Source organism: Oxyura jamaicensis, chromosome Z (genome assembly GCF_011077185.1).
Source record: "Oxyura jamaicensis isolate SHBP4307 breed ruddy duck chromosome Z, BPBGC_Ojam_1.0, whole genome shotgun sequence".
In the NCBI taxonomy this organism is placed as follows: domain Eukaryota; kingdom Metazoa; phylum Chordata; class Aves; order Anseriformes; family Anatidae; genus Oxyura; species Oxyura jamaicensis.
Window position 1 is genome coordinate 22,838,282 of NC_048926.1, and position 22,721 is coordinate 22,861,002.

At 40.2% G+C, this 22,721-nt stretch overlaps 1 long non-coding RNA gene across 2 annotated transcripts; it reads left to right on the forward strand.

Annotated features, from left to right (window-relative positions):
• The first annotated feature begins 4,263 nt into the window (after window positions 1-4,263).
• On the forward strand, window positions 4,264-22,563 carry LOC118156723. Of its 2 annotated transcripts, XR_004746406.1 has the most exons (4): window positions 4,264-4,323; window positions 10,993-11,110; window positions 19,105-19,360; window positions 21,139-22,563. It is a non-coding gene; the product is annotated as an uncharacterized LOC118156723 (long non-coding RNA). The 2 variants fall into 2 exon arrangements; XR_004746405.1 differs by lacking the exon at window positions 4,264-4,323 and having other exon boundaries at window positions 10,979-11,110.
• Window positions 22,564-22,721: the final 158 nt, after the last annotated feature.

The following is a 22,721-nucleotide window of genomic DNA, read 5'->3' on the forward strand; positions in this document are numbered from 1 at the left end:
CAATGATTAAGTTACGCTAGGAAACACAGGGCACAAAGTACATTTTGTTTTTAATTATACATGCACAGTCCATTGAGAACATAAAGGAAATAACAAGATACTATCTGGATTATTATTATTTTTTTTTTTTCTACAATGCTGATTTATGTGCAACAACTTACTGTAGCTTACAATCTTCAGTTTGTGCCTTAGATTTAAGGTTTAGAAAAATTGCTCAGTCAGTCCCCTCACGGTCTGTTCCCCCTCTGCTAGTATCAGGGAGCCCCCTCCCTCCCACCACCTTATCTCTTGCCAGGAAGTGGGTTGCTGAGGGCAGACGAGGGACAAGCTGCACTTCTACAGCCCTGCTGGTTTATCTTGCCGTAGTCTGAGCTGGTTACCAGCTGATGTTACAGTCTGCCCAACTTCAGCCCTGTGGTTGAGGCCTGGAGACACCCTTGCTGGGGACAAAATGGCTTTATTTGCAGTCGAGTCTGCTGTAGGGGCTGCGGGAGATGCAAGCCTTTCAAGGGATTTCAGAGATTTTAAGCTAGATACCTGCAGTAAATTTTACTGAATGGCACGTTCCCATAGGTATATAGTCCAGACAAATGTAAGTGTATTTTCATAAGAATGCCAAAAAGGACATTTGAAAACAGAAGTATCTGCCAAATTTCATTTTTTTGCTCTTAAGCATGGGTGCCAAATGTTTTTAATTATTGAAATACAAAATCATGGATAAGGTATTATATATTTTAAACACACCAAATTATTCAGCTGAAGTTTTCCTCAACAAAGCGGACTGAAGGTGTAGATTCAGCATGGAAACTTTCAGCTCAAACAGTTATAGTTTGACAAATCTAAAAGCAATTGAAAGCAGGCTATTATAATAGGAAGTGCTGGGCAACCTAAATTGCAGGCAGGTCTACAAGCCCAACCTGTAATTTACCACGTGGAAAGTGACTTTTAAGGGTGAGATTATAATTTAGGTAGAAAAAGATTTTCTTGGTATGGTTTGTCAGTTAGAGTTGGTACTGATTAAAATATTTAAATATTTTTAATGTCAAAGCTCTGGATTTAAACAGTTTTTTTTTGTTTTGTTTTGTTTTTTGTTTTTTCAACATCTGTTTCTTTAGTTAGTTTTGTATCATTTAGATTTTGGTCAGTGGTAGGACCTGTTGAAAAATTCCCTCAGATATCTAACCAAAATATCAGTGGATAAAATTATTACTTTTTAATAAAATGAAGTTTAACAAGGCCAAGTGCTGGGTCCTGCACCTGGGGCGTAATAACCCCAAGCAGAGCTACAGGCTGGGAGATGAGTGGTTGGAGAGCTGCCAGGCGGAGAAGGACCTGGGAGTGATAGTGGACAGTCGGCTGAATATGAGCCAGCAGTGTGCTCAGGTGGCCAAGAAGGCCAACGGCATCCTGGCTTGTATCAGAAATAGTGTGACCAGCAGGGCTAGGGAGGTGATCGTCCCCCTGTACTCGGCTCTGGTGAGGCCGCACCTCGAGTACTGTGTTCAGTTTTGGGCCCCTCGCTACAAGAAGGACATGGAGGTGCTTGAGCGGGTCCAAAGAAGGGCGACGAAGCTGGTGAGGGGCCTGGAGAACAAGTCCTACGAGGAGCGGCTGAAGGAGCTGGGCTTATTCAGCCTGGAGAAGAGGGGGCTCAGGGGCGACCTTATCGCTCTCTACAGGTACCTTAAAGGAGGCTGTAGAGAGGTGGGGGTTGGCCTGTTCTCCCACGTGCCTGGTGACAGGACGAGGGGGAATGGGCTAAAGTTGCGCCAGGGGAGTTTTAGGTTAGATGTTAGGAAGAGCTTCTTTACTGAAAGGGTTGTGAGGCATTGGAACAGGCTGCCCAGGGAGGTGGTGGAGTCACCATCCCTGGAAGTCTTCAAAAGACGTTTAGATGTAGAGCTTAGGGATATGGTTTAGTGGGGACTGTTAGTGTTAGGTTAGAGGTTGGGCTCGATGATCTTGAGGTCTCTTCCAACCTAGAAATTCTGTGATTCTGTGAAATATATGATTATTGAAATGCTTACGGAAATATCCCTTTCCATAAAAGCAGAGGCTTAATAGAACATTCAAATTTAGAGATTAATTTTACAGTGATATGCATAAGATGTGTTTTTAGATGACAAGTGTATGGAATTAATCCTCAGCTGAGATTCACTGACATAGCTCTGCTAAAGTCAGTGGAGCTATGTTACATGAGCTGTCTAGTCAGCTTGAGTTAGCAGGATAAATGAACTGTGAGGATCATCAAATATTTAAATGTCTTCTAAGGTAACTCAGTGGTTTACTTGAAAAAGAGGAAATACAGTGTCTTCATATAATGGCCACATTTACTTTGTCCATCACATTACGTAATTGATATGTAGTAGGACTACTTCTGGTTTCTCAATTACACCTGAAATCTCACACTGTGTAAAGTGCTGTAAAACATAAACCTGAAAGACATACAGGTACCCTTTCTCAGTTAGGGAAGCCGCCAAGGCAATTATTTTGAACAATTGTATGCTTACAGATTGAGCTAACAACTGTCTCCCAGAAGCAAACCCACAACATAACATGACAAAGGCAGAGCTGGCAATTCTTGGTGAGAACAACTATTGACAGGGCTGCTGCTGCTGAAGGAATAATGTGCTAGATAGCCTTGTGGCTTCTCCTCTACACGTAACACTTGCAGACCTGGGTAGAAGGATGTCGGGCTGACGGATGCAGATACAGATGTCTCTGACTAAGTAAGGAGCATCGTATTTAATGCCATGGGCAGGAAGGCAGCTTACCAAATGACAACAGTGTGTACTTCATTGCAAGACGTGTTGAAACTAAAAGTAGACTGACACTTGACTGTGTAGTAATTATAGGAGTAAACAGGAAGGTGACTGTAATCTTTAACTTCAGAGTTAATCCTTCATTGATAGTAAAATCTGATACCATGATGTTTAACTTTTGAAAATGTAAACATAAAATGATATCAGCAGGACTACGAACTAGAGTAAATCAGATATTAGTGTGAAAAGTTAAGTTTGTGTGTGTTTATAAGCAGGACGTGTAAGAGGATGAGGTTAAAAATGTTTATTGCTGTGGGAGGGTGGAGGTAGGGACAACTTCATTGGAAGGCTTGTTTTGTTTCCAGATATATAAGATCTTTAATTTTATTTATCCTGGTGTAATATGATATATCAGATAACCTTCTCCAGTTGTTCCAGGGACACTGAGTCATAACAGACCTGGGTTGTTCAGTGTGATTAAAGGAAGGCAAAAGTAGTTCCATTCCTGCTGCCAAAAGTCTTGCTAAGATTTTATTGGTGGAGCTCGTGGTGCTGAACAAGAATGCCAAGTGGAATGCTGCAGGGAGGCAAGTACCCTCACTGAGATACTGGATGGAATTGTTTCCCAGGCTGGTCACCGCAAGTTATAAATAAATTAATCCTGAAACCTGTGGTCTCTTCTTCTTTGGACTCCCTTAGTAAGTCTATACCACTTTTGCATACAGTGCATTTGTCTGTTAGACATGCATATTTTGAATTTATTTTTCATTTCTTCTGATTGCAGAAGCTAAAAAAGTTATACTGCTAAGTAAACCAAAACAAGGTCCTCATGTGCTTTGCTCAGATAGTAAATCTTGAATTTTCAAGTACACTTACATTATAGACCAAACTTCATGATTTAGTCGTCTAGTTTTACATGATAAAGAGATATATATTTTAATGGTATCTTTTTAAAAATCATACTTAGCTTGTCATTTGGGACTGCATTTTAGTACCACCAGTGTAATTATCATATAGATTATTTACTCTCATATCAGACAGCCTATGATTATTAATAGCTAAATTTGCTACTGCATTAGTTATTTCAGAAGTATCACTGAAACTATGATTTTACAATGCTTCAAAAGTATGGAGATGTTAATAAACAGCAATTAGGAAGGGTTGGTATTTGCTGCTCACAATGTAAATATTTCTTCACGGTGCTGACATGTGAGTGTAAAAGATGAGTGTTCCGTTCAGCTCTTCAGTATGCACATGAAGATTTACCAGGAAGGTCTGAAAAAACAGCTCACTTTTTTAGCATAAGCAACAGCCTTTCATTCTGTCATGCTATGTGCATGTGTTTGTGATATGAATTGAGAAACAACCCTTGAAGAACGTTTCTTGTAGGCTTGGCTGAACTGAACAATGCTTTGTTGGGGCTGGGGTGGGTGGAAGGTGGAGGAGGAGGGCACAGAAAGGGGTACCAGAGGCATGATCCTGCTCCCATGTTATTCAATGAGAATTTTACCACAGAAATAGAAGCTGGGTAAGGCCTTTCGTGTGAAAAGGTTCGGTCCTGGTAAGTAGCTTCTTATCATATAGTTAAGAAAGCAGCTCATAAAGATGCTGCGTATCAGCAGAGATTTATAAATACAGGCTTTAATACACAAGCCAGACATGCAAATCTGTAATTTTTTGCAAATCTGCATGAGAACAGTTTGAGTTGGGGAACTCTGACTTCTCATGCCTCAGACACCTCTGTCTCGAGTCTAACTTCACACAGAGGCTTATTGTCCTGGACAGAGTACAATGCAAATGCTACTGTATTTTCCAGTGTCCTCAGCAGGATGTTTCATGGCCACTTGGGCAATGCTTCAGCACTGTGCCAGGGGGACAGTCCTGACACAGGCAAAGATCCCATAGGGAAAAGAAGAAAGGAGGTGGTCATGTAATTGAAGACTGTATCGTAAAGGACATACACCAGTGGGTGTAATTATGGTTTAACGTAATTATGCACCTCCTAACCTTATGTACCTTAATTATAGCACCTCCTAACTCTTTGAGTGCTTGCCTTGGAACTCAATCTGGATCTGGTGCAGCTCTGCTGGCCTACAAAACACACCACATCTGTATCAGCTCTGACCCTCTTAAGCTTAAGTCAGTTACATGGCTAATGCAAACATTTTTTTTTTTTTCTGTTGCTTTGTTTATTATTTCTTTGTATGTGTTTAACTTTTTAAAACCAACTAGTGAAGAAATTTGGCAGTCAGCTTAAAAGAAAGTAAATCTGTTGCTGAGAGCTTTGGCCATCGTGTTTTCCTGGGGAATGAGAGCTATTCAGGAAGGCTCAGGGTAGCAGCTACAGAGCCCAGGAATCTTGGAAGCTTCTCAGCACATTTGGAGTAGATAGCATCATTTTGGAAATTATCCAAACCAAGCGCAAGAGAAAAGCACAGTCCCCAGTTATATTACCTACTGCTGGAGTGGGGTGGTGTGACCGTTCCCTTCAGCATCCTGCTTGGATGGTCTCCACCATGCTTGCCCCTACCTACCTTTGTGGGAAAAAACCCTCGTCCTTTTCTGAAATGAGCTAGGAAAAATGTGTGTGTTTCAAGCGTGCATGTGTCTCAAGGGCTCTCTACTGGAATGAAGCTGCCCAGCGAGTTATGTCTATGTCATCGTTGTGAAAACAGGGAAGTATTCCACCCACTGCAATGTTTTGATTTTAATGGGAGAACTTAGCCTAACCCTCACATTCATTTGAAAGCATTTAAGAGCAGTAGACAGGGAGACAGACTATGACAAATGCATCTGGATGATATAATCTTCCAACAGTGTTTCCACAAAGAATACAAAAACTATGAGTAAAATGAACCCTTTGGATTCCAGCATCTCTAAGAGAAATTTCTGCACTGAAAAAGCAAGAGAAGCAACTTTCTATCTCTCCCACAACATTGCTTGTCATCTTAAAGGGTCCTGAAAACCAGATACATGAGAAATAGCTGTGCAACAAAGCAGCTTAAAGTGAAAAACAGCATTTAGGTAACAGAGGGAAAGAGCACCTAGTGCTGTTGAATCTTGCTACGTTTTGATGGGGGGGGGGGGGGGGAGAAGGCACAAAGGAGCCTTATTTGCTCTGCTGTGCAGTGGTCAGGCTGTGTGAGAGCAGTGAAGGAAGGAGAGGATCCAGAGGGAACAGGCAAGGGACTGATGCTCTGGTGTGTAGGACCTTTCACTTACACAGTGGATGTCCCCAGGGACACAGCATTGCTTCAGATGGGGCTAACTGGAGATCAGCTCTGTGGCCCAGCCCTGCCCGTTTGCAGCTCATAGTCTCATGGGGCCCTGAAAGAATAATAAGAGATGAACAGAAGAAATTAATATCATTTTTTAACGTGTTGATATATGTTTAGACTGTTAAAATCCACTGGTAAGCCAAGAACTCTGTTACAAAATTGTGGACACTATCTTCCCCCCATTTCTTCAGAAAATTCATCAGTTTCTTCCAGAAGTGCATCTTCTTTCTGTTAACCAACCATAGCAAAAATCTGTCACGTTGTATCTGGCCAAATGTTAATTCCTGCTGTTGGAAGCAGGAATAATTATGCAAACAATCACTTCACTGGCCACCAAAGGTGAGTTTTGCATCCAACCTGAAGACACGCAGGCTATTGTGTTTCTAGCAAAGCGTGAAATTATGTATCAGAAATTAAAATTCCATTCTAGCTTCTCTGTCGGTAAAGGAGATGTTGCTGGGAAACGTGAGAGACCTTTGTTGGCTGTTGAAAAGCTGTAGAAGCTGATGCAGATCACAGCACGCGAACGGGTGCACTTCCTGCTCGGGTGAGAGGTTCCTGGTGAGCGTGATGGCTGGGCCACGCTGCTTGGGCGAGCGTTTCATTGTCTGATGCATTTCGTTGAGACAATTGCAGCATCATAAGGAAAACACTGGCACTTAAGATGTAAGAGTGTGGCTGCTGTGCAGCATGTCTTTTCAGGTTTCTTCCTCTCAGGTATCCTGAGACTTGTTACCATAATGACTCCTCTCCCTTCCCCCTCTTCAGTTCCTTCTGCAAACTTTATTGAGCCATCACTGCGAGCTTCTCTTCACGTTAGTGCCCTTTCTTTCGACTCTGAATTAATTAAGGGTGAAACTGGAACAGTGACTCACAGCAAAAGAGAAGAGTTTCTTATTAGTAATAAGCAAAGAAGGCCACAAGAATCCGCTGTTTCACAGCTCCAACAATGCTCCCCTTTCTTGTGTCATTCCAACATTGATCATCTCCGCTGACTTCTCTCCAGACAGTAATCGCTATACTGATGAGTCTGAACTGGACAGCTTCACTAGCTGGGGGCTCTGGGGGGAGCTAATCTCCTAAGAGGTGAAAATGCTAATTATATTGGTAATTACTTTAAAGCTCTTATCCCACTTCTGCCAATGTCCATTTCCATGGTAACAGGAGCAGGTACAGCAGCATTCAGCAGCTCAGAGCTCTTGGCTACGCCAGCGGTGGCTGAGGTTGGGAAGACATTATACAAACTGCACCTATGGATTTTACAAGACTCAAGATATTTCTTAGCCACAGAAGAGATGTGGCCACTAACTTTATATATATAAAAAAATCTGGAAAAAAAAAAAAAAAAAAAAAAAAAAAAAGATTATCTCTTTGTGAGCTGTACAGGCTTTTCTAAAGCTTTGATTTTACCCTTAGGTGAGCTGGCAGGTCTTCTAAAGGCTGGGCTGCAGCCAGAGTCCTCAGGGGAAATTCTGTCTGACTCAGCAACTATTTTTTTTTTTTTTTTTTTTTTTTTGCAGCCTCTTGGGCTGAGAACAACAGCTCTGCCACTTCCTGACTCTTGGGCCTTGTCTGCTAGGCAAATTTCAGAAAAGAAATTCCCACTAGTGCTTCAAGCGTGTCTGAAATTGTAAACAGACTGTATCTGGACTGTTCTGTCATTGACCTACTGTCAGTGTTAAACTTACTTCAGCCACCATCAGCTGCAGCAAATTCCTAGGTATTTAAGCTTTTAGTATGCATTTTTTCCCCCCCCCCCCCACATATTGTAAATACAAATTGTTTATGTTTTATTTATGAAACTGACATGATTTCAGTGGAGACTCATTCTTTGTGTGCCAGGCAGAACCAGAGCTCTCCCTGACATTTCTGTGCACTGCAAGGGAACTTTTGATCTGATTTTAGTCGAGTCATGAGCAAGAGAAAATCATAAGGTATTCTACTTTCTGCCTGGGTGAGATTCAGAGCTCAAAACAAGCTCCAACAAGAGTACACCAACAGCGTGAGCAAAAAGTTTTGGCTTTGCAGACAAGTACCTTTATAGAGTGTGTTAAAAATATGATATCATAATGAAATAAGGATCACAAGGATTCTGTAACATTGATTCCTTTCCCATTTTTCTAGAAATATTATCATCTAGAAATATATTTTTTTCTGTGATTAGCACTGGTACACTTTTAAAATAAAGTTATTTGCTACTTAATACATTTCTTTTTGTTTGATCTAAATTAAGCTTATTCAGTTGTGCAATTGATATTAAATTTCACTCTTAAGCAAGCCTGCTATGCACAGTAAGATTATATCTATCCTGTTTATTCAAAAGAAGTAAATAAGAACAATAGATTAATCACAGATTAAAAGAAAAAAAAAAAAAAGAACAACAACAACAAAAAAGAAAAAAAGAGAAAGGGTGTATTAGAATTTAAGAAGGAACTGGATGGTCATCAGCTTTGAAAATCAAGCACATAACTTATGTCAGAATGTAGGACTTTAAATATTTGCATTCATTATATTTATTTCCTTTTAGTCTTGGCTTTACTTTAATGACACAGCACCAGTTTTGTAACTCTACATATCTAAAATTAATGATAGTTAATGTATGGGTGTGTTTTATCTTCCCTAATTTCAGGCTTAAAGAAAAATAAATAAATAAATAAATAAATAATAATAATAAAAAAGATTGATTTAAATTCAGAGGACTTTTCCATGCTAAGAGGTATCTCAAGACTGTGAGTTATGATGTTATGATGTCCTCTGCCCAGCAAAACCCTTAGCATACTAGTAAGGGATAAAGCTCAAGTGATGGGTCATAAGAAAAAAAGGAGCCTTGGGCTAGCTAGCAAATGTGGGGACAGGAGAAGGAGGAAGAATTGTGGATAAAAGCCTTGGTGCAGTGCTCTTCCTATTTTACTGACAAGTTACATGGTTACTAACCACAGCTAGTCCCTGTATGCGAAAGGGAAAGACACGCTCTTGTTTGCAGGATGTTTATGCTATAGAGCCAGCCTGCTTTCCTTGGCTCCTTCCTCTCAGTGAAACAATCCATGTTATTGAGTATCAAAGTTTGATGGCCTGTGTACATGGCTACAATAGTATTAGGCTAAGACATCTTGTGCCATCCTCTTGTCCTCGCTTGACTTCTTGTTATTTTTCTAATGCCCTTACACAGAGAGTTAAAGGCTACTCCTGTGCTTTCTGTGTGGTTGCACATTAGCTGCAGACTGCTTAGTCAGGCAGGGCATGTGCATCTGAGAAACGCTCCAGCTCTGTAGGAGTTCAGCTACAGCAGAGGAGGTTTCTCTCCCTTGGTTGTCTTGGTCATATTGCTTTAAAGAGATTTTTTTTTATTTATTTATTTATTTTAATTTTTTTATTTTTTCCCCTGGGAAACAAAACATGGGAAAACTGATTCTTTATAAATCTCCACAACTGCAAAGACAACAAGTCTACTCTGCATCTGAGCAGACCAGCTGCAGATCCTGATGCTCCATCTCCCAAAAACTCAGAAAGCTCTCTGCAGTTGGAAAACAAGCAGGGTAAATAAGAGCGCATGATGTTATTTTACATCCTCACAGAGAGATGGCTGTCATCCAATTTTCCCTCACAGAGAAATTTAGCAGAGCTTTCGGACCCAGTGTCTTGGGTAAACCAGGGATAGCATACTTAAAAATATCTACATAAAGAAATGGCAGAGCTAAGGATGTTCACCTTAATTGGGTCATACAGAAAACAAAAATGATTTGAAAATGAAATCTGAAAGAAAAGCCTTTCTGACTATATAATATATAATATATAATTTTGAGTATAAATAATAATAAATATATAATAAATAAATAATAAATAATATATAAATATGAGTATAATATATAAGGCTATATAATAAATATAAATAATATATTCTGCTATTCTTCAGTTGTCTTCTATGAAGAAGGAAAGCAATTACTGTCTGGAGACTCAGTGTCTAACAAAACAAGCTTGCATACAGTTGGGCTGGAGAAATGGATGGCTGGTCTGGTTTGACTGACACATGAAAATTTTGTGCAGAGTATTTGATAATTTGACAGACTCAACTCTATGTCTCTGTGTTCAAAAGTAGAACTCTTACTTAGAAGTATGGGAGGCTGACGGTGGTGGCAACACAGGATGGTGGAGAGAGAAGAGTGTGAAAAGCAAAGATGTGCTTAGTGAGGTGGAAAAGCTTATGGGCCAGGGGGATGGGAGAAGGTAGGACCTCTTCTTAGCACGTGACACGGAGTTCAGCACTTCAGAGAACAATTTCCTTAAACTGGCACTCAGGTGTAAGTTCCCTTCACAGAAACAAACCAATAAATGCTATCTAGACCGATCACAAATTAGTGAGATCCCGCTCTGACCACACTGCAGCTGGTACCCCAGTGAAACGTGATTCCCCTGTTTGTATTTGCATTCATTTGTACCTCCAGTAATGAGGCCCTGGAGCTGCCGTGTGCTGTTGACAAAACCTGAGCTGTTTCTGTCCTTGAGTTTGTTCTCACAGAATCCTTTTTCTTCCCTTCTTGCCTCCTTGGATGCATGGCATTTTGTACCTTTTAGAGGAAGCTGTGCAACCACCTGTTCTTATTGGCAGGCTGAACTGGCAAAATATTTCTTTCTCATAGGCCTGTAACTGCTTTACTGGGAAGAAAACAGCAAAACACAGCCATGTTGTGCCCTTACCTACCCCTGAGCAATGAACTGCATCATTAAAGGCTTTTGGAAGGCAGGTGGCATGCCAAAGTCCATGCAAAGGCTGTGCCAGGCTGGATAGTTTTGAATGGCCAAAGAAAGAGTGTGTGATCCTATTTTTGCAGTTCTGCCAGTAAGCTATTACCATAACATTTAGATGTCACGAGCCTGCAAGTGTGGAAACATATCCGGTTTATCAAGCTGAACTGCCTTTTTGTTTGATTTATCTCTTCTCGTTTCCCTGCTAGGTGTATGCAGTTTGTGGTTTGCCCGTGGCCTTCGGAAGGGAGGAGGGGAGCAGCACAGCAACGTTGCTGTCAGCCAGCAGCTCTGGAGGACTTGTTCATCACGTTCCTCGGACCAAAGGTACTGCTATTTCTGTCCCCCAAGGCCAGCCACGCTTTGCTGGTCACACCGCAGAGGCCACCAGGACGCACCACCGGCAGAAGCGATGCTTGGACTGGGCTTGTTGCTGCAGCCTGACGCCGCGCTGGGCAACCGAGCGGCTTCTGTCAGCCACGTTTCCTGCAGGGTTTCGTCAGGTGTTGGCCCAAGACCAAGGAGAGTTCAACGACTTTGACAGGTTCCTTTTATGCTACAGTATCTATTATTTGTATTACAATGGCGTAGGGAGTGCTGCTGCTCTACAAATACCGAATCAGGGAGGTTCCCTGCCCCAGATTAGGTAGGACCCGAAGCTGGAGGGATTTAGTCTGTGGCAGACGGGGATGCAGAGTTCAGAGCTGCTGAACCCTAGGTCAGTGAATTAACAAGATTATCCTTTCACTCTGAGAACAAGATTGAGAGAGATTTTGGTAACATCAGCCCCCTCCCCTCCAACTAAATTACATTGAATTGCCCGGAACTGTGAAATATTCAGATTTCACACTGCACATACATTTATTTAAAACAACAAAAACAACAAAACACTTGTGATGACAAAATGTAAAAACACCTCTGGAAATGCCACCTTGTTTGTACAGATACAGCCATGTTTCAATTGTGAGGCTCAAAGTCACACTACTGACTCGTCTTTTATTTTTAATAGCTTCCGTGACATTATGAATACTTTCATAATTAGAATAACTTGTTCCGTGAAGGAGCAGGTGTCCTGGTACTTAAACACACACTCTTGCCCTACTGAATTCTTCTGCTTAATGGCATCAGCAACAGCAGTTTGTCCTGATCAACAGCTCTGTTGTCGTCCTAGATGCCACGGAGAGCCAGAATAGGTGGATCTTCTGTAAGCAAGGGTTTTACCCAGATGGGTTTCTTACAAAGGGCTGGGTGCACACAGCGCGGCAGAGCAGTTGCTGGCATTGGGCACTGATGCTAGTCTCAGGATTTCTATTATAAACTTCCCTGACGTTTACGACCTGTCTGTGTGAAGGATTGCTTTACACACAAGCAGTACTTGATGAAGGCGAGCCAAAATAATGAATTGTCTTGGGGAAAGAAAAGGTCACAGACAAACGCTATGCTTAAAATATATCTTTGGCAAAGAAGTCCAGAACCCAACATAGTCTTTAGCTGATCTCGCGCAAAAAAAAACAGCCACAGGCTTTCACTAGATTCTCTTATAGTAGAGGTTGTCCCCCCTACTCCATCCTGTCACCACCATTCCCAAGAGACCCATTTCTTTCTTCTGTACAATATTCCCACATACACCTGCGTCCTCTATATTTTCTGGGGTCTGCTGAGGATGGAGCAAGAGAGTGGCCCCTCAAAGACCAGGATCTTGCTTGTGTAATAGCCAGTCACAGTGCATGTTTGTCTTTGAGTGGGTCTGGGGGTGTCTAAAGGATCTGGCCTCCACCTGGCTCCTTCCTTCCCATGCACTGCTCAATCCATGGTAGCACCTCAGTGCAGTGACAGAGCTGCTAGGGCCCCTGAACATGGTGTGTGGGTACCTGTAACTTCATATGACAGCATGCTTTTCTGGTCTCCTGGCCTGAAGGTGGGGACACATCCTGCCATGGCTACTTCCATACCCTTGGTGGGACCAAAAGTAATCATCCCCTATCGGTGAGTCTGGATGGATACTCAGCATGAGGTGGGGACTATGAGAGGTTTGGTCATGTCAGATTTAAATCCAGTACGTGCCATGGCAGGAGCTTTGTCTGCGTGTCCCTCCAGTGTCTCCTTAAAAGGCCCTGTTGGCCTGACGTGGTCTCAGAGTGCCTTGTCTCAGCTCTAGACACCAATTTTTGAGTACATCAGCGGCTGTGTCCAGAAGCTGCCAGGACTGCATAGCACAGCCCTGAGGAGAGAGGGGAGAAAAAAAATGACCTAATCGCAATGGGTTTGCTTGAAACTTGTATGTTAAGAATATGAGCTGTGGAAAAAATGTCTTCAACATGTTTGTCAGACTGGATCTGCACTCCCATCAGTATTTGTCACACTGAAGAAGAATATCCATGCTATCCAGTAAAGTTAAGTAGTGAAAATAATCTGTCCTACCTCAGCTCTGTAGTACTGCATTGCTGGATCATTTAGCTTATTAGCATGACTTGCATTTAAAGCAAAACTCAGGCAGACAATGAGGATGAGGGAACGCAGAGCTGTACTGAGGATTAGTGGCTGTCTCCCAGTGTTACCATCTTTCCAGTGTAAGGAACTTCCACTTCCCCTTGGATTTCAAAATCCATTTTTAGTTCCTTGACCTCACACTTATAGTGTATTATTCCATTATTTTTTCCCTGATGTTTATAATTTGCCCATATGAAATTCTCTGTGGGTCAAAATCAGGAATATACATCTAGACTGCCTTAGAAATGCACTTTCTCCCAGAAAAGATTTGACAGACCTGCAGATCATCCTACCTCAGCACATGGCCGCGTACCTCACAGGACGGGGCTCTGGTGGAGGGGCTGTCAAGCACCAGCACTGCCCTCAGGCTGCTTCATGCCAGTCCCTGCCTCCTGGCTAAGGACTGGGGCAGGTGTCCCTGGTCTGCTGTGCTGCAGCCCAGGCCTTGGTCAGGGTTGGGCTGAAACCTCGCAGCCTGTGCTGGGAGCAGGCAGAAGATGGGCCTGGTAGTCCTGGCCCTGTGAGGGTGGAGGCCTTGGGTGCTGCAATGCCCTGGCGATACAGACTTCTTCCCCTGGGTCCAGGACCGAGAGGCTGCCCTGGCTGTTGCAATGCTTTTTGAATAAACCCTGCCCATGCTGGGGGTTGGAAAAGCTCCCCCCTCTTTTCAGAGGGAGTTTTAGTTTTGAAAAGTGTGAGTCGGCAGAGAGTAAAGTATGCAGATCCTGCTACTGTAGCCAAGTTTCTGATGCCAGCTTTTCTGATAAAGCATATATACCTCCAAAGTCTCGCCTCATTATGCTTGTTACAGAACTATTTGCATGGGGAGACTTTGATTCTGCATGACTGGATGAACCATTGGCACAAGATTTCTTTTCTTCTTTTCCAAACCATTGTTATAAATGGTATTAGCACTGAATCTTAAATTATCCTGCATGTTTGTCTGACAATTCTGTATTGTGTTCTGGTCTAAACATGCCTTTCTGCTGGACTTTTTTTTTTGTTTGTTTTCAGTCCACTTGCTAAATTCTCTCTGCTTGGAAAATTACATATGAAAAATGGGGAGAAAAGCCTTAGTTATTTTTAATAAATAAGTCATTTAAAAATGGAAGATTTTCAGAACACATGTGCCAGAAACAAAGTTCAGTGGGAATGCTGTTATTCGTATCTATTGGACTAAAAGAAGTTAAAATATATTTCTAAAATTCTCTAGTACATGGATATACAGAAAATAATTATTTCAATAAGTTCCTAGAATGATTAATAACTGAAGTTAGCAAACAACAGATAGGAGGCAGAGCACTAAAAATATGTATTTACCTGTTCGATTATGAAAAACTTGCATATTCCTATTTTGGAAAAACAAAACATCAAAGTGCTCAGGAGTTTCCTGAGGTCAAGAACAACTTTTAGCTACTTCAGTCCAGCCCATTTTACTTATATGCAGACTGTTCTGCTTACATGATTGGTTGTTTGCTTATTTATTGCTCACTTCTAGCACACGCTTCCCATAAGGTCTTTTTCTCCTCCAAACCAACAAAATATACCAGTGACATTAATGAGGTTCCAAGGATCAAAGAAGACCCATGACTGGGATGAAGGGGAACTTTAACCATGCTAAAAATTAATCTGAGGTTTTGATTGATTTACAGCATGACTAGTTGCACGAAGCTGTATCCATGTCTGACATGGATAGAACATGGTCAGTGATCCTGGGTGTTTATCCCTGTCTTTTGCTTAGCTTCTAAGACCGTTGCAAAACCCTGCTGTTTGCTCCTGGAGGCCAAGTGTAGCATCATTGATGTAGGTAATAGTGGAAACTATACAGTAATACTCAGCAGTTAATAAAGCAGAAAAACAGATTAGGAAAAAAAATGCAAAAAAAGTTCTCACTGCACAAAGACAAAGGAGCAATAAAAGTAATGGTGACCTATCTACCTTAGTGCTCCAATCCCTCCCGAACTGAAGCCTAAACAAACTAGTAAAGCCTTAATAGACATTTTTTTCAAGCCAGTAAATGTTAAAATGTATTTGCAAGTGAACTTGTAGTATTTCAGTGGAGCTGAATCATTGAGAAAAATATTCTAGCGTCTCAATTAAATCTGCAGTAATGCTGCAGCATAACAATGCTATTCCTTACAACATTTGTCACAGGTGATACACGGAATGACTGCTGTATAGACTTAAGGTTTGGAACAGGACCGTGCCTGTTTATTGTAATGTTAAACCTGCCTTCCTGTATCCTACAGTTCTTTAAGAATAACCTATGAAATCAGATTTCTTGCAATTATACACAAATTTAAGTGTATATTCTACTTTCTTTCTTCTGATGATCAAAAGAGGAATTCCTGTTCTTACCATGTTACCTAAGTTGCATTAACATACATGCCACAAGCCTGTATTTCAGCCACCATGAAAGACTTATTGATGATTATTGGAGATAAAATGATTTTCAAATGCTATATGAATCTAGAAAAAATACTTTACTGGAGAAAATAGTGCTGGGGCTTGGGTAACAAGACAAACAAATAGAATGGAATTAATGAATTGCTTCTGCCTCTTTTCAACATATTATTTAGCACCCTAACTTCTGAATGACTACCCAGCATTTTACAGTCAAAATGCACCACACAAAAGAACTCTAAGCGAATGCAATTATACTTGCACTGCATTATCCTTAGCATCATTTTACTAAAAAAGCACATTCCTTCTCCATCCTAGCCTAAAGAAAACCAGCTCGTTACAATCTAAATATCCATTTTCAGTAACAGACCTAAATGAATCTACCTTTTGCCAACTAGTAATAGGGTTTAGAGATTCATATTATTTATTGCATAGATGCTTATTACTATAATTTTTAAATTTAATTTGAGATCTATGTCAGCAGGAAATTCCCAGCACTAAAGGGTTCTCTCAGAATCTCAAGAGCATGGTTTGAATGAGAAAATACAGCATACCTTTTTCAAAACAAAATTTTAAGTGCTGGGAAACATAAAACTTTTAAAATCTCATATTTGTTATGAAAAGCTAACAATAGTAAAGTCATAATGGTTTGGGGTTTTCTGGATGAAAACTAATGTAATATGCATAATAATGAATTTTTTCATGACTGATAACATTTTTAACAGGAATTTTGGAAATAAGAGAATCTTCTGATGATTTTACATTGTTCAGAGAGTAGGCAAGTCTATCACCTTTTCCATATGAAGTTATCCAAGTTGGAAGGACGGTTGTTTTTAATGAGATCTCGCTGCCATTTTTAGAACTTCCTTTGAGAACACTTTTTAGGTAAAGAAATGTGGACATACAATAAAAGTTCATCTTTGACCTTTATTCTAGTATGTTCACCAGATCTGGTAGTTTTTAAACTTCTGCATTTGCTCCCCTTTCCCTACACCATCAAGCTGCTGCAAGGCAGTAACTGTTTTCTATAAGCACATGACACATGCAAAACTTTCTCTTTCTCTTTCTGTAAAATAATAATGTATGCTGGAAATAAACAGCAGATTGAATTCACATAGCCACAGACCCTTGGAAACTCAGTGTTTTTAGACAGTTTTCTGTGTTGTATAAAATACACAGATACAATGATCTTCTTGTATTTTTTTTTTTTTTTTTAACCATGGGATGTCCCACATGAAAAATAATGGTGGTATGTTATAGGAAAATGGAAGGGGACAGACAGACTATATTTGTGTGATTAAATCAAGCTCATTTTTTTCACTGCTGTGTTTACTTTGTGCATTTGTAACTGAAATCTGACATCTATGCAAAAATGCCAGAGTGTCAGGGAGGGAAACAGGAAAGGATTTCTGTGTATTATTCACCCCAAAGCACTAGGAATTTGTTTTAATTTGTATGATGTAAACTTCTATCAATGGAAATGGAAATTTATATAAAACTAATATGGATTGTTTCAGGTTGTTTTATAACTCCATTGTGACTCGTCAACTTTTAATATTTTGAACACCAAAGTTCAGCAAGCAGTAGTAGCATATCACAGACTGAGCATAGATGGATTTTACAATGGTACGTAGCATAAGTGGTCTCCTTCAAAAGGTACTTCTCTTTAAAAAAGGTTTAACACCATCAGTTTCAATATTTATGAAAATGTTCCAAAAACAAAAACAAAAAACAAAAAACTGGGTTTGCCAAAATTTCAAACAGAAAGAACAGAAAGGAGTATTTCCATTCTTTTTCAGTCCCCTTTAAACAAAACCAATTAATAAAAAAAAAAAAAAAAAAAAAGAAAAAGAAAAAGAAAAAAGAAAAAAGACAGAAAAGCTCACATGAACTGAGTCATTTTTTATTTATTCAGTAGACAAGTAATGCCAAATGCCAAAAGTGTGCAAAACATTAAAAAATACATGTATCTCTATATATTTATAGTTTAGTACTTTAGTCCCTTACAAGACTGCAAGTTACCTACAGAAATAAGATTATGTGCCAAATGATTCATCAGCTTTATACTTTCAGCAAACAGAAATTATACTTAACACCTGGCTAATTAATTTTAAGCATGAGAGAACAACTGAAATATATTCCAGTTTAATTCTTTAAACTGGGCACTTGATTATGAAAGCAATAGTATATGAGTATATATTACTTATCTTCACGTAAAGTATCATTAACTCAGGTAGGTTGCATTTGCTGCACTATGGCACTGGACAATTGGCTCTCCCTTGCAGCCGTGATGAGAATTATTAAGTGGGATAAATTAGCAGACTTCTAGGACTTTCATTGTGACTGTCCCTTCTATGAATAAGAAATCCAGCCCACATCAGAAGAAGTATTTAGGAATTTTACTTCCCCTAGAACAAACGGAATGAAACGCCATAATACTTTTATTGGACTTAGGTTCCAGCCTTTTATTCAGAAGTCTCTAATACGTTTTCAGCCTTTAATCCTCAAGTGGCTGTAAACATCCTCAAGGCTCTGACAGAGCAATGTCAGGCCAGAAATGGGAAAGTACTGAAATCTCATTTCAATCTTCTGCCAGAAGTCCAAAGACTTGATTTTATGTATGCATTTATTTCATTAAGTGGAGTAGGATATTTGCATAGGTCTGGGGTTTTCTTTTTGGAGTGATGTGCTAGTTATTTCCTCTCTGTCTCCCTGTTCTCTCCTTACTTTTCCCTTCTCTCCGTCCCTTCATTTCGTAAACTCCCTCTCCTTTGTGGTCTTCCTCATACACAGACTTAATGACTCTTCCCTTCTCCCTCTCCTTTATTTATCTTTACCTCCTTTTCCATCAGACCAGCACTTCTGCTCTTCAGTAATGTCATAAGAGGAAAACATTTACCTGCCTTGAAGAGGGAGCCAGACTAGTTGATGAAGGGGTTGCTGCCATTACAGCAAGAAAGTGGACATGGCAGCTTTCTGCCTAGCGTGGCGTTCACCTTAATTGCATTTCCTGGCTTATGCTGCTGAATGATTTTGCAGAGTGCCTGTAGGTTCACAGTCCCTGTGCTACGATATTAGTTCACCTCCTTTCATTTCCTTTTTCAACTGCTCCTTTGTTCTCCCAAGACTTTGAGAAGACCACTGGATATCCTTTTGCTCCATTTGATATTTATTTTCACTTATCTCCTTCATCTCTTCCCAGCCGTACATCAAACATACTAACTGTTCACATCCATTTCCTCTGCAGCCACTAACAGGTTTTACTTCCTAAGCATTACTTCTCAATGTCAGCAGCTCCTCCCTACCTTGTAGCCTTCTTAACTGACTTTTTACTCTCATTTCTTTCCTAAGGAATCACTCCCACCACGTTCAGAGTGCTGATCCCTCCTTTACAAGAGAACTAACATCTGCTTTTTCTTCTCTTCCAGAAGCCTGCATATACAGACAGCATGACTGGAATTTGCTAGTCCTTTTATCTACGTCATACATAAGAAAGTAAAACAACTGCTGGGGCATCTGCATGATATTTGGATGTGGTAGAACTGGCCTTTTATCCCACTCATTCCACCACGGTCTGCCTGGACTTACTTTCCTTTTCCCAAGGCAGCATCCTTCACCCAAGATTAATGCACCTCCGTTTATCACTCTATTCTTCATCTTTCAAAGGCCGGTCCTTCTCTGAAGGTCAGTAGCTAAAATACTTCATTCAGCTCCAAGAGGAAAGGAAGGTCTTCTGTATTCAGTAATGGTTAAACACTCCCCTCTTAATTGCAGTCCCATAAATAGGAGACAATGTAACACTGCACTCCAGATGATTTCCTTCTTCATGCAAACGTTATGGGACAACAGAATTCACAGGAAAAGAATGTTTTGCATATTTGCTGGGGGGAGGTATTGTGACAGAAAGGGTGGTAAGAAGCCTCAGATGATTGTTTGCTTTCTGAGACTAATACATCCAACAGTCTCCCATCCTTAAAACACCCCATCTGTCCTTACTAATTTTTGTAGCATCATACTGATGTTTGTAATCCATCAAAAGTAAAATGCTTTCAATACTGAATAGTGAGTGAGAATGAGGATGTCTCCTGTACACGATGGAAGAGAAGCAGACTAACCTCCGGAAATGTGGTCACATACAGCTGGGAAGGCACAGATTTCCATGTTGGTTTGAGGGATCCAAAACAGTTTTGGCATTTTAAATTCCATTTTTATTCCCTAAAGAAATGCTTCAAGTTTCCAGTGAAGCTTGGTTATTCAAAATCTCAGTAGCTAAGAGTGGCTTGTGCTTCTTATTTATGCATTACTGAATTCCCATAATTTCCCTGTGTTTCCTAAACAATTTACATGCTGCTGAAGTGCTGTAGGCTTTTCAGGAAATACTCCTAATACCACCTCAGAAAGTTAACAGAAAAGCTGCTTTTAATTACAACTTACCTTCCTGACTCTGATGAGGTATTCACAGCTTGGGAAGGGTGGGAAGGCACCATGTGAAGCTTGGCAAAACATTACATGTCCCGTTTCATGAGCTTCAAATAAGTATACGGGCTTTATGTTACTTCAACAGCTTGTGTGTGCAGGAACTAGATCACATGAAATTACGCTGTTTCAGTGTATGTAGATTTAATGTACTTTTCTGACTCAGTGTAAACAAGCCCTTAGGTCACAAATCTAGAGTGTGGTGTACACCTCTGTTTCAGTTAACAGTCACACTGAAGGCAACAAGCTTATTCATGTGAAAAATAATGCCCCTGTATTTGAAAAATAGATCCTTATATTTTAAATCTCCCTGGAAGCATAATGCCTGTTAAATCACCTAACTGTCTGGGATATCACTCAAGTTTTGCAAAGTTACGTGTGACTAAAAGAGGGTATGTTTAGATTAGGTATTAGGAGGAAATTCTTCACTCAGAGGGCGGTGAGGCACTGGCACAGGTTGCCCAGAGAAGCTGTGGATGCCCCATCCCTGGAGGTGCTCAAGGCCAGGCTGGATGGGGCTTTGGGCAGCCTGGGCTGGTGGGAGGTGTCCCTGCGTGTGGCAGGGGGCTGGGACTGGGTGATCCTTAAGGTCCCTTCCAACCCTCAAACATTCTGTGATTCTCTGCTTCATATGCCCTTCAACCCATACGTTTTTATTGACAATTATTTGCCTTGAAACTAAAGAATAATTAACCTTATCTTACAGGGGTTTTACACTAGAAGGGCAAATGATTATCACTTAAATATTTGTGCATATATATGCCATATTGGCATACATGATTTATATACACACATATGTAGCATTTTTCAGATTTAGGCTATAGCAGATTGATGATACACATACATATATGCAGAAATCTACTTATTAATAATTGTATTGAAACATAAATACACAGCTGCACTGCAGGCAAATTAGCTATACAGTAACTATAGATGTGTCATGGAAAAGAACACAACAATATCCTGGAAATTTCCTGTTTTTTCAGAGGTAGCAGAAGAAAATGTCTCTGCAGATCTAAAATGCTGAACAGCCTGACAAGAATTACAGGCCTGTAATTCAACATGTGAGTATCTTAAAAAGTAGTTTACGAATATCCATATCTCAGATGAATTCTCCCCCAAAGGTCTCTTGGTTTTACAGTGGACTAATTCAAAATGGTTTCTGCTAGAGGTAAAGAAAGAACTGAAAAAGCACACAATCATTTCTTTCCTTTAACAGAATACTGATACCCCTAACTCAGTGATGGATGTGGTTGCTACTCAAAAAGAATTGTGCGAATCATTGGGGTGGGGCAACCAAAGTTTGAAAATGTTTTAAAATGTCTCCCTCATACCCAACTTTGTTCATGAACTGCTAATGGGAAGGTGTTTGAGACAGCTGTGCCACCAAACTTACTTGGTATCTAAAATACACACATCTTTATCACCTGAATTTCTCCACAGATTTCTGCTGCAAATTCAATATTTACTACTCTTCCTGTACTAGCATATGAACGTCATCTTTCTAGATAACGTGTCTGACAAAAAAATGACAGTACAAATTACCCTGTATAGGAAACCACAAATCAACACACTCTTCACAAAATCAGCCACCATGCAAAACACAGTAGAAAAAAGTCTTTTAAAAATGATCTGCAAGGCACAGGCTATGCTTTTGAATTAGACAACGGAATAGCATCTATGAACCTAACAACGCAAAAAGGAAACCCTAACTGACACCACGTTCCTGCCTATTACATATGTTTTGAAGCTGGTATGTGTATAGAAAATTGTTAAATAATTACAGCACCTACTAACATACATCCTTGAATAATTCTTCCTGGAGCCCTTTTCCACCTCCCTTTTCAAACAATGCTTCCAGTGTTAAACTCCTAATCCAAAGCAAATTTCCCCTCTACTAACAAGCACCCATCAGAACCAAATCTTGCCAGCACAGCAAATGCAAAACTCATGAATACCAACATATTTAACATAATTGATGCCAGTGCCCAAAAGAATTTCCATCGGACTTGTTTAGCCACTTTTAAAACGTGCTATATTACATCAAGCACATCAAATACCCTCATGAGAATTATGTGTATGAAACTAATCGACCATTATTTGTTACAGTGAACTCACAGAGATAACTGATTACAGACAAAACACAGCAAATGATAGGAGAATATTTTTAAAATAAAAAATAAATTCCATCCCTTGCACAGTCCAGATCCTCACAGGGGACCTGCAAATCATTTTCAAAAAATGATCCTGGGAACTGAATTCTTAACAACGGATAAACAAAATGTGGACTCAGTAGTGACATTGTCTCTAAAGCTTACCGTTTTCTTGCTGATTCATCCCTGTACATTCATGTTAGCAACTGTTCTCTCTCCCATGGTTTAATTGATTAAAATGTTTTATTATACTACGAACAATCAAATCTAACTTGTATTTTGTTTGGATTTTGCTACTTGTCGGATCTGATTAATGGATGTTAGTCAAGTCCACAAGCTTGTTTGTTTTCTCCAGTTCCATCAGTTCTTCTTATTACAGATTATTACCTCGTCTATGAAATTTGCCTCACTTGTAC